A 14,178-nucleotide genomic window follows, 5' to 3' on the forward strand; every position below is an offset into this window, starting at 1 on the left:
TTCGCGAGGCAGCGTATTGTCTACATATGCGGAAGAACACACATAATTAATATAATTACAGAAACTGTTGAAATGCAACCTGCACAATTTTTAAGCACTATAACTAGGCCATCGCGTGTAGAACATTGAAAATATTGACGTTGTTAACGTATTGCGCGTCGAACAGCAAAGGAAACATTGGATAATTACACGAAGTAATAGCACTGCTCACCGTTGTCACTTTTCCTTGGGCGCACTCCATAAGCGGGAACATGCGGGTTGATTGGTCTCCTCTCTTTCTCACCGATCATGCAAGGGACAAAAAAACAAAAAATTAGTTAGTGATCTGAAGCGTACGAGGGTCATTAAAATTCAGTTCAGAATTAATTTTTGCTAGGTAGCAGCAATTTTTAAATCCATTGGCTGCACATTACTCGCATTAATGCCTGACTGTCAAGAATTTCGTAACAAGAATGACAACGAATTCGTGCCAGTAAACCATTCACGACCGAGGAAACTTTGAACAAACACACCCAAAAAGGCTTCCCTACCATCGCCCTCTGCTGAGTTTGTTTGGTTCCCGGCGCTTTCACTCATTGTGGCTAATTCTGGATGATTCTGTTGATGTGGAACAGAGTTTAAATTGATAAAATACTCAAGTCAACATGTGGACTGAGTCGCTTGATGATAGTGAACATATACACAAGTTTGTTCAAAGGAAAATGTTTCCACCGATTATTAGTGTACTGCTGTGCATCGGTGAAGCTGGTAATGGAACACGTGAAAATACATTTTACAAACAACTATGGCATGCTGCATATAAACTTTAGAGAAAAGTAATTTACGTTTCGAACAACTCGCTGTTATGATTTACTGTATTATAGTTAAGTTCAATAGTCAAAGGTTTTCCATGGTAATGTTCAGCTCGCACAGATATGTGATTGACTCTTTACTGTAAAAAGAAACAATTTGTCGCTGACATGTGCCGAAAACTCTAGAAGTTAAGTTTATGTTCTAAAACTCACACTTTGCAAGTTAATCATGTATTTTAGCAAAGCTTTGATGTTGGACACTAGAAGGAAAAATATTCAAGCAATACCACGCCCATGAAAAGAAAAAAAAATGGAAATAAGAGAACTCGGCCTCCCTTTTAACACTAAACAAGAAAAACCATCTAAGGATACTTACAGAACAAATAGTCTCGTCAATACAAGTCGGCAGTAGAGTTTGCTGCAACAGCTACTAGGCTATGACTTCAACCAGCACATAAAGTTGAATTTATGTGGTACACTCCCAATCTTTTGTAAGGCGTCATATGACGTAACAAAATCGTCTTTCAACGATGAATAGAATGAGTAGTTGTCAGAAGATTTAAATATTTCTTATCAACTTCCTGCACATGGATGAACATCCGTTACTGTTAACCTAATAACGTTCCATCACACTGTCGATGCTAATCACTATCTATTCCGGTGTAGACAGTGACTAGCGGTTGTCAACAAAGTGGCAGGCGCCTCTTCATATTCAGTTAAAGTGTCTGCAAGGATGATTCAGATAATATACGTGTTTCGTTTTAAGGGACTAGTAGATTTATATTATATGAGCTCGCGATTGCTATGCGTGATCAGTAGCTGATTTGGAGCTGCGCCCTCCTCAGCTATCACGGAATAGAAATTTCAAGAAACAGAATTAATCTGTCTATAAATTGTTATGCCTGCTCTTGTCCGCTTGAGAATCACTTGTTAATTCAGTGTTGTCTGAGTGAAAAAAAAAGTTGCAGACCGGGATTGCCACCTAATCATAGTCACATTCATTACTCTAATAGCAAGGTTGATGTGATGAGAACTGACTAGTTTCCGGTGGACGTGGGTTTAGACGCCGCATGCACAGGGCATAATAATTTTTCTTTCAAATTTCATTCAGAGGTCGTCCAGCATTGGTTTTAATGGAAACTTTCTTAGTAATATTTCATAAAAACTTGTACTTTGAATCACTTGTTGATCCTTCTCACCTAGGTTCACCATCAACAACAAGAACACATACTTTCTTTCATCTCTAATTTAAGATTGTATATACATGCTAATATCTCCAATAATAATAATGCAAACAAAATGATTACAATTTAAATTAATCATTACTCAATTATATAATTTATAATTACCATTACAATTCTAATCACACAAAATAACAATGCTTCAATCACTTGGGTATGGTAGGGCAACCATTTTGTCAATTGAAAAACAGACCAAATTGTTGTAAGTACCTTATTCCCCCCTGATCCATCATTAATACCTATATGAACAAAAGAATGTAAGCCTAAGGGTGGGTGGACTCCACATCATTTCCAGCGATAAATACATGGTCCAGTCGGTACAACTCTGCCCTCTTAAGCCATGTGTCCACCGTTCCCACCTTTCTGTCGCCGAAAACATACTAACAATCTACTTTCTCACCATCTCATAATGCAATACGTTTTGGGAGGTATTAACATAAAAACACCACGAATCATGCTTGAGAGAACTGAATATGCACTGTTTCCATGCCCCCTCTTCAAACCCTCATAAATATGAACTGTGTAAATAGATTTATGAAAAAAGCGAATAGCCGTTTGTTTGGTGTAATCACTGCCAGTCATTGTTAAGGTGAAGCGGGTTGGTTTCACTTACGAGGAGTGGAGTGCGGACTGAGAGGAGACCGTAATACAGGCATGAGATGATGGGGTCATTTTTAGTCCATTTTCCCATTTTGTTTACTTTTCGTTACAAAATAAATCAATTCAATCAAAACGGTAACTAAACAAAATATAGAGTGAACAAAACACTATCAGAATTACAAGTTTTTCCCTCGTAAGAACTGATAAGGTGTATTTCTTTTACAGCAATCTGAAGTCTAATTTGCAATCTACAAAATTATTAATACTCTTTTTCATTAATAAAAATCAAAATAAAAAATACAAAATAAAAGACTATTTTTTGTCAAACGTACAACTATCGAAGAAATAAAATTGACGTAACTACAGTACTGTGCAAAAGTAATGAGAGCGAATTTCGACGAATTTCGTCTATTGTTCTCGCGAATTTGCGACGATATGTCGGCGAAATTTCGCGAGGTATTTCGCGTCGCTCAATGCGATATTTCGAAGAAAATGCGGCGAAATGATGCGAATTCTTTCGAAATTTCGAAGTAACGAACTTTCCTTCTTGCGAACTCTTTCGAAATTTCGAAGAAACGAACTTTTCTTACTTTCGAAATTTCGAAGAAATGAACTTTCGTTTCTTCGAATGTTCGAAGCAGTGAACTGTCGTTAAAAATACACTGTACATTATAATTGCAGTAACATACATAACTCGGAACCAAACGCGCTTTGTTGATTTATTTACACCACGACTGAAGAGCGTTTCAAAAATGAGCTACAGAGATTTATCTTGCACTCTGCTTCAGTAGAGTAACTGCCCGTTTGTTTTTAGACAAGACAAACCTTCAAGGACTGAATGACAACAAGCGGGATCATAAAACTCCACGCTCTGGATTATGCATGCATATTTCTGGTTGAAATCTAACTCCGATTGAAGGTCAAGCAATGTTTTGATCCTCTTCATAGACAAAAAGCGCTTTCACTTGCATACCAGTAGTTCGAAAATGTGAATGATTTCAGAGAAACATAGAATCGGTTCAACAATTCACCAATGTCAAAAAATTATAACAAATGTCTATTATTTGCCATGGGCTGTAAAACTAGTGTCGTCACACAACGCGTGACGACACTATATTAAGAACGGCTGCGTAGGAGACTACTGTAAAACTAAGTAAATGTAAGAAACAAATCTTGATGCATCATCTGGTTTATTTAAGGTTTACATTGCATTCCAAAAACAAAGAAAACGAATCTGAAATCTACCTAGATTACATGCAAAAATACACACACAGTTGCTAACAAATTAATCTTGCCTAGTTTGTTTGTCGCTACTTTTTCTGAAGTTTTGGCAGCGTTTGTGTAGTCTGTTTGATTAAATTTGTTTGTACTAATTACTAACTGTTGAACTAGTGCAATGCAGATTTTATTTTAACGCATTTCGGTGTTAGTCAGAGGAATCTTGAGCATTCGAGTCTCTGTTAGTTGCGTTAGCTATCTTGACGGCTTGCGCGTGCTGCCTCTGCTGTTACAATGCACTTACCTCAGCCTTGAAATTTCGCTGCACTCTTCAAAACTTCGAAACACGCTTCGAGCATTCTTCGAAATTTCGAAACATTTACTTCGAAATGTCGCGAATCTTCTCGAATTGTCGTTCGAATTTTCGCTGGAACATTCGCATACAATTTCGAAAGTGTCAAGACAATAGCGCTTCCGAAAATTCGTCGAAAGTTCGGCGATATTTGGTTTTGTTCCAGAAATCGCTGGTTTTCGTCGAAAAGTGGCGAAATGTCTCTAAATTCGCTCTCATTACTTTTGCACAGTACTGTATATATACCTAAAAAAACTGAATGATTCTATACTCGTGCGTGAAATAGGCATCACGGGAAGCAATAATTCTCTATACAGTGTTGTGGTTTTAGATATATGGTATCTACACGAAAGGGAAAACATCTTTTTCCCTTAAGAATGAAGGCAATCATTACAAATGATTTTATAACATAACTGGTATAAAATGTTCGGATTGGCCAATTGGTCATTTACCATTTGCGCATGGGTGCACGCTCGCTGACGGCAGCTGACATGCAATCTAACTTTCCGAGATTGTGGAAAGACTAAAATGCCATCAATAGCGCATCAGTCCTAATTTTCCAAGACTTATTTTCATCCTCTTAGAATGTGGGTGAACTTCTACAGAGCTCAAAATATAATGATATAACCCTAAAGATTAATCAGCAGTGGAAAAGGAGGATTGAAGGTCTTGAAGCGACAAAAGAGCATTTCGTGTTCAGTTGTACCGCTTTGATTTCCAAAACACAATTTGAACTCTGATCAAATATTGAAGCCGAATCGCGGAATTGAAAGGGATTTTATGGGACCAGGGTAGACGCTACAGGAAGGTAAATGGTGTTTTGGAAGGTAGATTTTCTTTTTGAGATTTATTTCATCGGCCACTTGAGCTGAAATAGTGTAACGTCGCTTTTTTGGCTTGGAGAAGTCGCGCTGGCCCGGGTTGCTTGAAGCATGGATAGCGCTAGCCAGCTTATTATTATTTTGATTGTTTTTTCTTCTTTTTGTTTTTGTGGTCTTCTTTTCTTCCCTTTTTGATGTTGTTTACTGGTTTTGGTGAGCATTGCCAAACCGTATCTAAGGAATAACCTTCAAACTCTCGGACGGGAAATTTTATTTTCGAACATCAGGCAGAAATTACTTCTCTTTAAATGTTAATTCACCTGTTTGTGATGGAAGCTTTACTGAAGACGTATTTAAAGTGAAAGATCCAGAGCTACTGTATGGTGAATGGTTTTGGTGGGAAATTACAGATTTTGGCATCACCAAAGAAAATCATGAGAAGGAGGGCCAATACGTGAAAAAAACGTTTCTTTGCAAGTCACTTTTAGAGTTTTTTTGCATAAAAGTTGTGAGATATTGATCAACGACTATAATATCTGTGTATAGTTGATGTTCTACAGAATCAATTTATAATCTGAAATATGTTTCATATATATGAGGTGCAGTTCCCCTTAGCGTTGCTCAAAGTAGTTTCGACTCTTTGAAGACACTCCCATCAGGACGAATGACGCAATAACACTGTGTAACGTAAAAGCAATGTTATGGTATCCAACAATATGAGATCATTGTTGTGATATGATATGTTAACTTGGAAACAGAAAAGTCCGGCTAAATCACCTCGTATTTTGGATTCAGTTGCTCATACTTCAAAAACCAACTCGGTGACCCCCCCCCCCCCCCCCCACTTTTTTTTCGTTGCTGAGAAGTGATCAGGGTGGAACTATCCGCAAATTTGAAATAAACCGTATACAGCACAATTATAACCACCTTAAAAATATCACAGAATTACGAGTGGCTCTGAATCCGCTGTACGGACTTTTATGAACCTTGGCAGAAAGTTTCATCTTGCTCTTCTGGTTACTTCTCAGATATAACCAACTAAATTACTTTGAAGACCAAATAAAGGGTGATTTTACAGGGCTTTCCCGTTGCCACGGTGGCATATTACGTCACCACAACGACTGCATCTTGTTTAGGAAATAATTCGTATTTCATTTGGTACCACAATATTGGCAATACATGATACAACGTTGGGTGCCGATCCTTAATTCTAGTAAGGGCGTTACTTGGATGAATAGAAACTGATTTGTGTCGCCTTGAATCATTTGGAAAAATGAATGTTGGTGAAATAAGTTACAACTTCTTTTTGGTAAGTAAAAAAAAAAATACACAGTTGGATTTCTTAGCATTTAACGTTAGCTTATCGGAGGTTGGCCAATCAAGTACATTAGTGAGTGCATTGTTTACAGTCATTTCTAATGTTTTCATTTTTTTTTAGATAATATAATGCTAGTGTCATCGGCAAAGAGAAAAAATTTTAACTTGTCAGAGCAGTTATTAATATCATTAAAATAAAGTAGAAAAAGGTAAGGGTCCTAATAATGAACCTTGTGGCAGACGGAAAGTGCACATATAAGTGGAAGAAATCGCAGATTCAATCCAACTTATTTTATTACGATCAGAGAAATCATATTTAAACCATTCATTCATTCATTCATTCATCCTAAAACCATAGTAATTAAGCTTATCGAGTAACAATTTATGATTTACAGTATCAAAGGTTTCCCCTGATCAATTTTTTTGGTGAGGGTGGGGGAGGGGTGGGGAGCTAAAAAAAAACCACCAGGGCAGAGTAGATAACCAACAAACGCTACCCACTTTTTACCGATTTATTTGTGCTCGATACTGAAGGACTTCTAAATAAGACGGATAAAATCTGATGGTTTCCTTGAAGAGGATTGCAACACATAATTTCGACCCGAATGGGATATTCTCAGTTTCGTCTGGGCTAGTATGGTTTGTATAGCGATGTAAATTGGGATGTTTATTTTTCGAATACTGCTAATTAGAATATGATCACTAACACGATAATTATCAAGGTCAAAGTTTGTTTTATCTACTGAAGCCGAAGGAACACAATGTGAGGCCATGATAATTATCGCTATCATGCAAAAACCGAACCCGATAATCGTTTGATTATGCTTATTTCTGAGCTGAGCTCCGCCATGACAAAACTTATCAAACTTCTGGTTAGTGTGTTAGGTGACGTCACTTCCGCATGCCTAAATCTATAGTCTGTAGGTATGAGGTTAATTCTACATACATAAAATCTATTATCATTCGATGGATTTTTTCCTTCCTTTTCATTGGCACCACGTGACCTGCAAATAAATATCTCCCAATAAGTGTTTCGCTGCAAACAATATTCTGCTCATGCCTACTTGAAACCAAGCTCCTCTGTGAAAATTGCAGTTTGCTTTCCCAAGCTTTCAGAAAAAAATGTAATTGTTGGGAATTGTGAAAAAGAAATTTAACTCAGTCATCGAATGATAAAATAATTATCGAACTCAGCTATTGCAAAATATCGTGATTTGTCGGTGTCTCGCAACTGACAAATCACGATATTTTGCTGAACCTGGTCCCATAATTGTTATTTGTCTGTAGGTATGACGTAAGATAAACAGAGCAAGTAAGAATTAGCTGCGTTCTTACAGCCAATCAAAATCAATGTATAATAAGTCTTGTTTCTAAAAACTGAGCTACGGATATTAGATTTCCTGCATTGTCATACAGTAGGCTAGCCTACCCTGACACATGTACGTGCCTTGACAAATGTGGCCAATGAACGCGTCAGCGAATGAAGAAAGTGGAATTTTTTATTGAGATGGCCATTAACATCAATCGTCTCAAAACGAAATTTAATAGTGAGAATTATTTCCCAAACTGGAAGCGAAATGCAAATAGAATTAAACTCTTCATTGCTAAGTGTTTTAGAACGGCAACGATCAGTGCTGGAATCGTGATTAAAATGTTCCTGCAGCACTGACAAAATTTTGCGAGCTGATGATGTTCACCTAAAGGCAAAACTCAGTTTCGTTTACTGAGTTTAATAACACAAAAAAAGGGAAATAAAAAAGAAAAAGGATTTAAGAACAAGTGCAGACATAACAAGTCTGTAAATATACTGACGGTCCTGTCTATACAAAACAAACTAGTAGTAGTATTAGTGGTTTATTAAAAATTATTTCCAGCCGATAGGCTGAATTACATAATTTCTCTTTAAAAAAAAAATATATATATATATATATATAACTATCTATTATTACAATAAATACAATAAAAAAAAAAACAATTAAAAAAGAAAACATAAGGTATCCTAAATGTTCACTAACACCAACCGGGACAAAGAAGACGTCCTTACTGACCATGTTGATGGATACTATATGATCCACACATGGACAGGATGAACAAATTCTTTGCCCGGTTGGTGTGAGCGACCAGAGCTTTATATTTATGCTTATTCCTAAGATTATATTTATTGATATTTTCCATAGGTAGTAATTGCCTTAATTTATGGCTCTTGTTTGTTTCTATTGGTTGGAAAAATCGTTCACACAATTGTTGGTGGTGTAGTTCTACAGTTGACAGTCCTAACTTATCTAATCCTGCTATATAATCGTATCCGGGCAATATAATTGAAATGGCTCTCTTTTCAACTTGTGTAAATTCGTACTTAAGGTAGTTAGGTAAAGAACTAAAATAACTCACAACCCCATAGTCCATTACTGATCTAATGCAAGTCACATAAAAAAGGGAAAGATCTTTTGGAGGCACCTTAGCTCTCTTTAACTGAATGAGGAAGTAGATTCGTTTGTTAACTTTCTTGATTACATTATCAACATGTTCGTTCCATGTCAAATCGTTACTTATGGTGACGCCAAGTAATTTCGCTGATTTTACTACTTCAATCTCATTTCCATTTATGATAAGTGGATCAAAAGTTGGTGGCTGCTTGGAAAAGGTTATTCTTAGCTCCTTACACTTATCAGGATGTAACTGGACTCTGTTCTTATTGGACCAAGTAGTAACTTCATTAACTATACCTTGTGCTTCACTTACACCACCCTTACGTACGATTTCAGAACCACTACCTCAGGAAATCTTGCGGCAACGGCAAGCGTACAACAGCTTACATACATGTATGACCACTTTGAACCGGCTATAGTTATAACTTTATAAATTGTTGCGGCATGCCCTTATATTGCTGGATACGTTTCGGTAAATCCAGGATACGCAATAATCACTATATAGCATTCCCTCCCTCCTAAAACAATCACCCAACCATCCACAAGCAGCCCTTTAAGAATACAATAATAATCTATCGCCATTGGGAATTTGCGGAAAACAGGGGAATTATGTCGAGGATTTTTATTGGTTACACGGAAATCCAATCAAACAATCGCTTATATGGCCATGATAACAAACAGATATAAAGTCATGATTAAAATGTTCCATCTACGTATGTTTGAAACTCAGAGGTATAGAAACGCATTAAGAAACGATGAAACGAGTTTGAAAAAAATCGAATTTCTTTCACTTGTGGGTACAATTTTAGCATACAATGGAGCAAAGTCTTTAAAAGGTTGAGACTCGTTTTCATCCGGAATATTTGATCAACCATACGCGAGACCGGGAGATTTGTTATGTATGGGGGAGACTCCCGGATGATCTGGGAGACAAGGCACGTATGTAAAGTACACCACCATCACGTATTTGAGGTCATCAGTGATACATCGGTTGAGTTAATCTGATTATTTATACCGCTGGATGACTATGAAAACAAAACCAATTCGCATCACAACTTCAGGAGATAGATCCTATGGTATTTCCACTTTTTGTTTTTCAGTGCACAGGAAATGGAGTTCACATGGATAATGGTACCTTTTCTGGTAGATGTATATGACATGCAGGTTTCACAAATACAACAAGAAACGGTTTCCTGGTCCCCCCCTCTTGTTCAAGAGGGTATTATCCTGATGTCTTAGGTAATATTTTTTAATCAAAACAATAAACTAAGACACAGGAGGGTGTCATCGAGTAACCAACTCGACTCATTGTTGCCAGGACCTTACTGAGGATAGCAGGATTGGTACTATGGTATTCAGCACATCTCAAATCAGTATTGTATGGTGACAGTGTCTGCTGCACTACTCAACTGACTTAAAATACATAATGCAAATCAGGAGTCAGCATATACCACGTGGCACCTCTACTGGGATTGTGTATGCTGCACTACTCAACTGAAGTCATCAAACATAAATTCAGGAGTCAGCATAATCCACATAACCCTCACCAATTCATCAACCTGATAATGTTAGCAGGAAGTCCAAGAAAACGCCATTGCTATTTCTGGTCATCTGGTGAAACACTTCTGCTGTGCATACATTATGCATTTGAACACATGCAACAGAGGCCTGGGACATTAGGGATCTAGGTGTATTAAATTTTAATTTATCCACTCAGCACCTGAAAAACAAAAGCTGTTAGGCATGTGAACAAAATGCAATAATTAACTTAAATTTATTTAGGTGACAAGTATAACTTGAAATACGTATATATACCTCAGATCAACACCAAAACAAGGCAACTCTAATTTTGATTCCAAGTAGAGTTTGACAGAAATACCATTGTCATTGCTTATTTCCAGCCTCACAACTGCAGCATGGCCTTCAAATATTGGACTGCAGATAGGCAAGGTAACTACACCGGCTATGCGCCATGAACCAGCTACAGAAAAGCCACCTAGGCTGACATTGGCATCCTGATGAAATAAATAATTATAATTTATGCATTTACACAAGCACTTGCAGTGAGAAAAGATTAAAAGGTAAAGATTCAACATCAAAAATGTAAAAATGCTTTATTCAATGATTCAATTCAACACAGCCTCAATCAGGTAGTGTGAGGTTGTGTAGAAGTTTTAAAAAACTTCTAATTGTTCTAAATGTTTACTTACAGCGCAAGCTCCTGATAGTCGAGCATTCAACAATAGTTTCAGGTGGCCTGCAGCATCAGCTTGTGCCGAGGAGTGGACCTTTGTGCATCTAACTGCATAGAGCGGACACGGACGGCTCTCCTTGACACACACAAAAGCCAAGTGTGATAGCATCTTGCATCTATGTACAAAGGTTATGTAATCGTCCATTAAATAATAAAATACAGCTATAAGCAATTGTTAAACAACTTAAATTCAAACAGTAATGTGGACCCACGCGTTTATTAAATGTTGAAAAGGTACCAAACAATCATATACCTTTCAACTTGTACCCCACAATTATTTGGGCAAGTCACCAATTTGGCAATACACAGCTCATTGTGGGCTGACAACTCACTATGAGGAATCTCAAAGGTACAATAGGAGCATTTCACTGTACGATGTGGGCAGGTGAGCATGTTCTGGGCAAGTTTATGTTGATATGCACAAAGAATGCAGCCCCTACCCTTAAACTTGCATTCCACAACCTTCATGTCACAGCAAGGAAGGTGACTTTCAAGAGAAGATAGTGGTCCAGTCTAGTGACATCCTCCAGGTCGAGCTATTGTTGATGTGCACTTCACTCTTCTCTTAGCAATGGCACCTTCCACGGCTAGATTTCTCACCAGCAGCCCACGCAGATTGCTCCTGTCTACAGGGCAACGGGTGTCGTTCACTTGCCCTTTTGTAATGCACTCTTTACAGAATGAATGACCATCTTGGCAAGTGACTGGGTGGTTGAATACAGCAAAACTGAAAACCAAATTTGAAGGTACAAAATAAAAAGGAAATCACACTGAAATTAAAAAACAAAGCATGAAACAAAAAACACCGATTTCAAGGCTCGCACTTGAAAATTATTTCTCTCGCCAAGAGTGTACATGTATGTCATATATGACACTGACTTATATCAATGAATCCCACACAACATGTCACAGGTAACGCTAGCGGTATCCAGCGGCATTCGAATATTTTAATTTTTAGGATGAATTTTTAAGACAAAAGAAGGAACTTGACAATTCTGCCATAGCTTTAAAATTCAAGGCTGGAAAATACAGGAGGAGAATACGACAATTACAGCTTACATACGTAGTTAGGTAATGTAATTAATTATTTATACTCAACCAGATACTGCATATGAATTCGTCATCAACAGCTTCAAGAAATATCTCAGGAGCGAATCCTGTCATGACTTTGTGCCACGGAGAAAACGGACAGATAAAAAGAACGTTTCATCTCAGTTAAAATAAGCAATGAGCTGACTAGCTGACAAATTACGGTGCCATATGCATGCTTGTCATGCGAACAAATATGGCGTCATATGCCTGGCCAGTCTTCGATTTAGAAATTACGCAAACCCGAGCAAACAAATGTCAAATTAAAGAAGTGAAAAACATCAAAATAGAGCGAAAACACTTACCTACAAATTACGAATAGAAATAACGTGAAGAAAACAAGCTTTAAGCGAAACAGAAACAGAACGTATCAGACACGCGCTACTTAAAGACATTCATGACTTCGTGGCTCTGCAAAACGCTCATGTTACCTGCTCAAGCAATGGGAACTAACCAAACGCTCATGTTACATACTGACGCCATGGCAACTAACATTTTTCAGAGTGTTATTACATCAGTCATGGGTTTCACATTACATGACTTTTCAACCTATGACGTTACTTTTCGATTTATTTCGTTGTATTTATCGAAACGTAATTTTGCTACAGATGGCGCGCCATACTTGCGGTTCAAATATGGCTGCGATGTCAGGCCAAGGGACTTCCGAAAACGGTACATTTTCATGTTGTCATTATTTGTAGATCCGTTTCCAACAGTTAGATTGTCATGTAAGCATTGACAAAGGTAAAGCTCATCAGTATTTCAGACGGTAGTACTCTAACAAATCCTGTCGCTGAAGGCGAGGGATTACATTTTGAGTCACGTAAGGTCTTTGAAGAGTGTCGATATGATCAGGGAATATATCTGGAAAGATTGTGGCGTTACCTGGAGGTAAGCGAATGAATTCAGGAAATAGGATGAAAGGGGTTTTGTTTTTCTAAATATTTGAAATGGCCAATGTGATTGTTACAACTGCTGGGTATTTGTATCCCATTTAGTGTTCCTATGCTGAAAAGAAAGATGTTACATTTTGGTATCAAATACTACAGGAAAGAGAGACCTTCAGATGTCCTAAATGCCATACAGGTAAAATACGAATAATTACAACATAAACACTGTTTCACGATCCAGCCAAATTCGAAGACTCAGATATAAGAATAGATCCCTTATTTATAAGTGGTTCTATACTGCTGACTAGTTGGTATTATTTGTACCGATAATAATCAGGAATTTGTTGAGGATTAACTTATTCCAAGGTCTTTTTTTATTTTCAGTTCGAGCTTCATAGCCCAAGGAAACTAGTAGGCATTCGCACGATGCAGTTAAGGTTGCGAATGCACCATGATCTATTAGTCACAAGGTTAGTGTAAAATTGGACAGCACCCCGTGAGCATCCACCCATAAGGTCAAGCCTTGGTAACAGATTTTTGCTATTATGATTTCACTTTTTTTAAAACATATTTGTCATTTGCTCCAGGAGCAACCTCTGCTCATCTAGGTAGCTCATGCTACCTGCATACATTAGTTTCAGTTTTTGTTTTGGTTATTGTTGTTGTTGTTATTTTACATGTCCATTTGTTTGCTGCAAGTGGAAGTGCGGATAATACCGATAAATGCTATTGGGTAGACGGGACCACAGTGCTTGAATTAAATCTCCCAGATTCTTAGCTTTAATAAGGTGATGTAAAGTTCCCATCACCATAAAGAAACAAATCTACCTTACGCTTATCTGTTAACCGGTCCCATATGCCCTGGGATATATAAAATACGAGCAGCGGAGGTAATTCAGTTGGTTCTAAGCGCAGCGAATGAAACGAAGGCAATCAAACGAAGCCTACCGATCTAATCAATAATCAAATGGCTTAAAATAACCTGGCAAATTAAAATAATGTTTCGATTTTTCTTTAAAAGAACTAATTCTTTCCTGCGATCTAATGCTATGATCAATATCGTTCCATAACTTGGTGGTGGATGGAAAAAAAGGACCTTCAATAGCGTTCGGTTCGTGTATGGAGCAAAGAAAAGTCATCAGCTGACGTAACTATCTCTGGACAAAGTTCCTTGAG

The 14,178-nt window shown here is 37.5% G+C and overlaps 1 pseudogene; it reads right to left on the reverse strand.

Annotated features, from left to right (window-relative positions):
- Positions 1-11,017: 11,017 nt before the first annotated feature.
- Positions 11,018-12,187, reverse strand: LOC137991356 (RING finger protein 151-like; annotated as a pseudogene).
- Positions 12,188-14,178: the final 1,991 nt, after the last annotated feature.

This window comes from Montipora foliosa, chromosome 2 (assembly GCF_036669935.1).
Source record: "Montipora foliosa isolate CH-2021 chromosome 2, ASM3666993v2, whole genome shotgun sequence".
In the NCBI taxonomy this organism is placed as follows: domain Eukaryota; kingdom Metazoa; phylum Cnidaria; class Anthozoa; order Scleractinia; family Acroporidae; genus Montipora; species Montipora foliosa.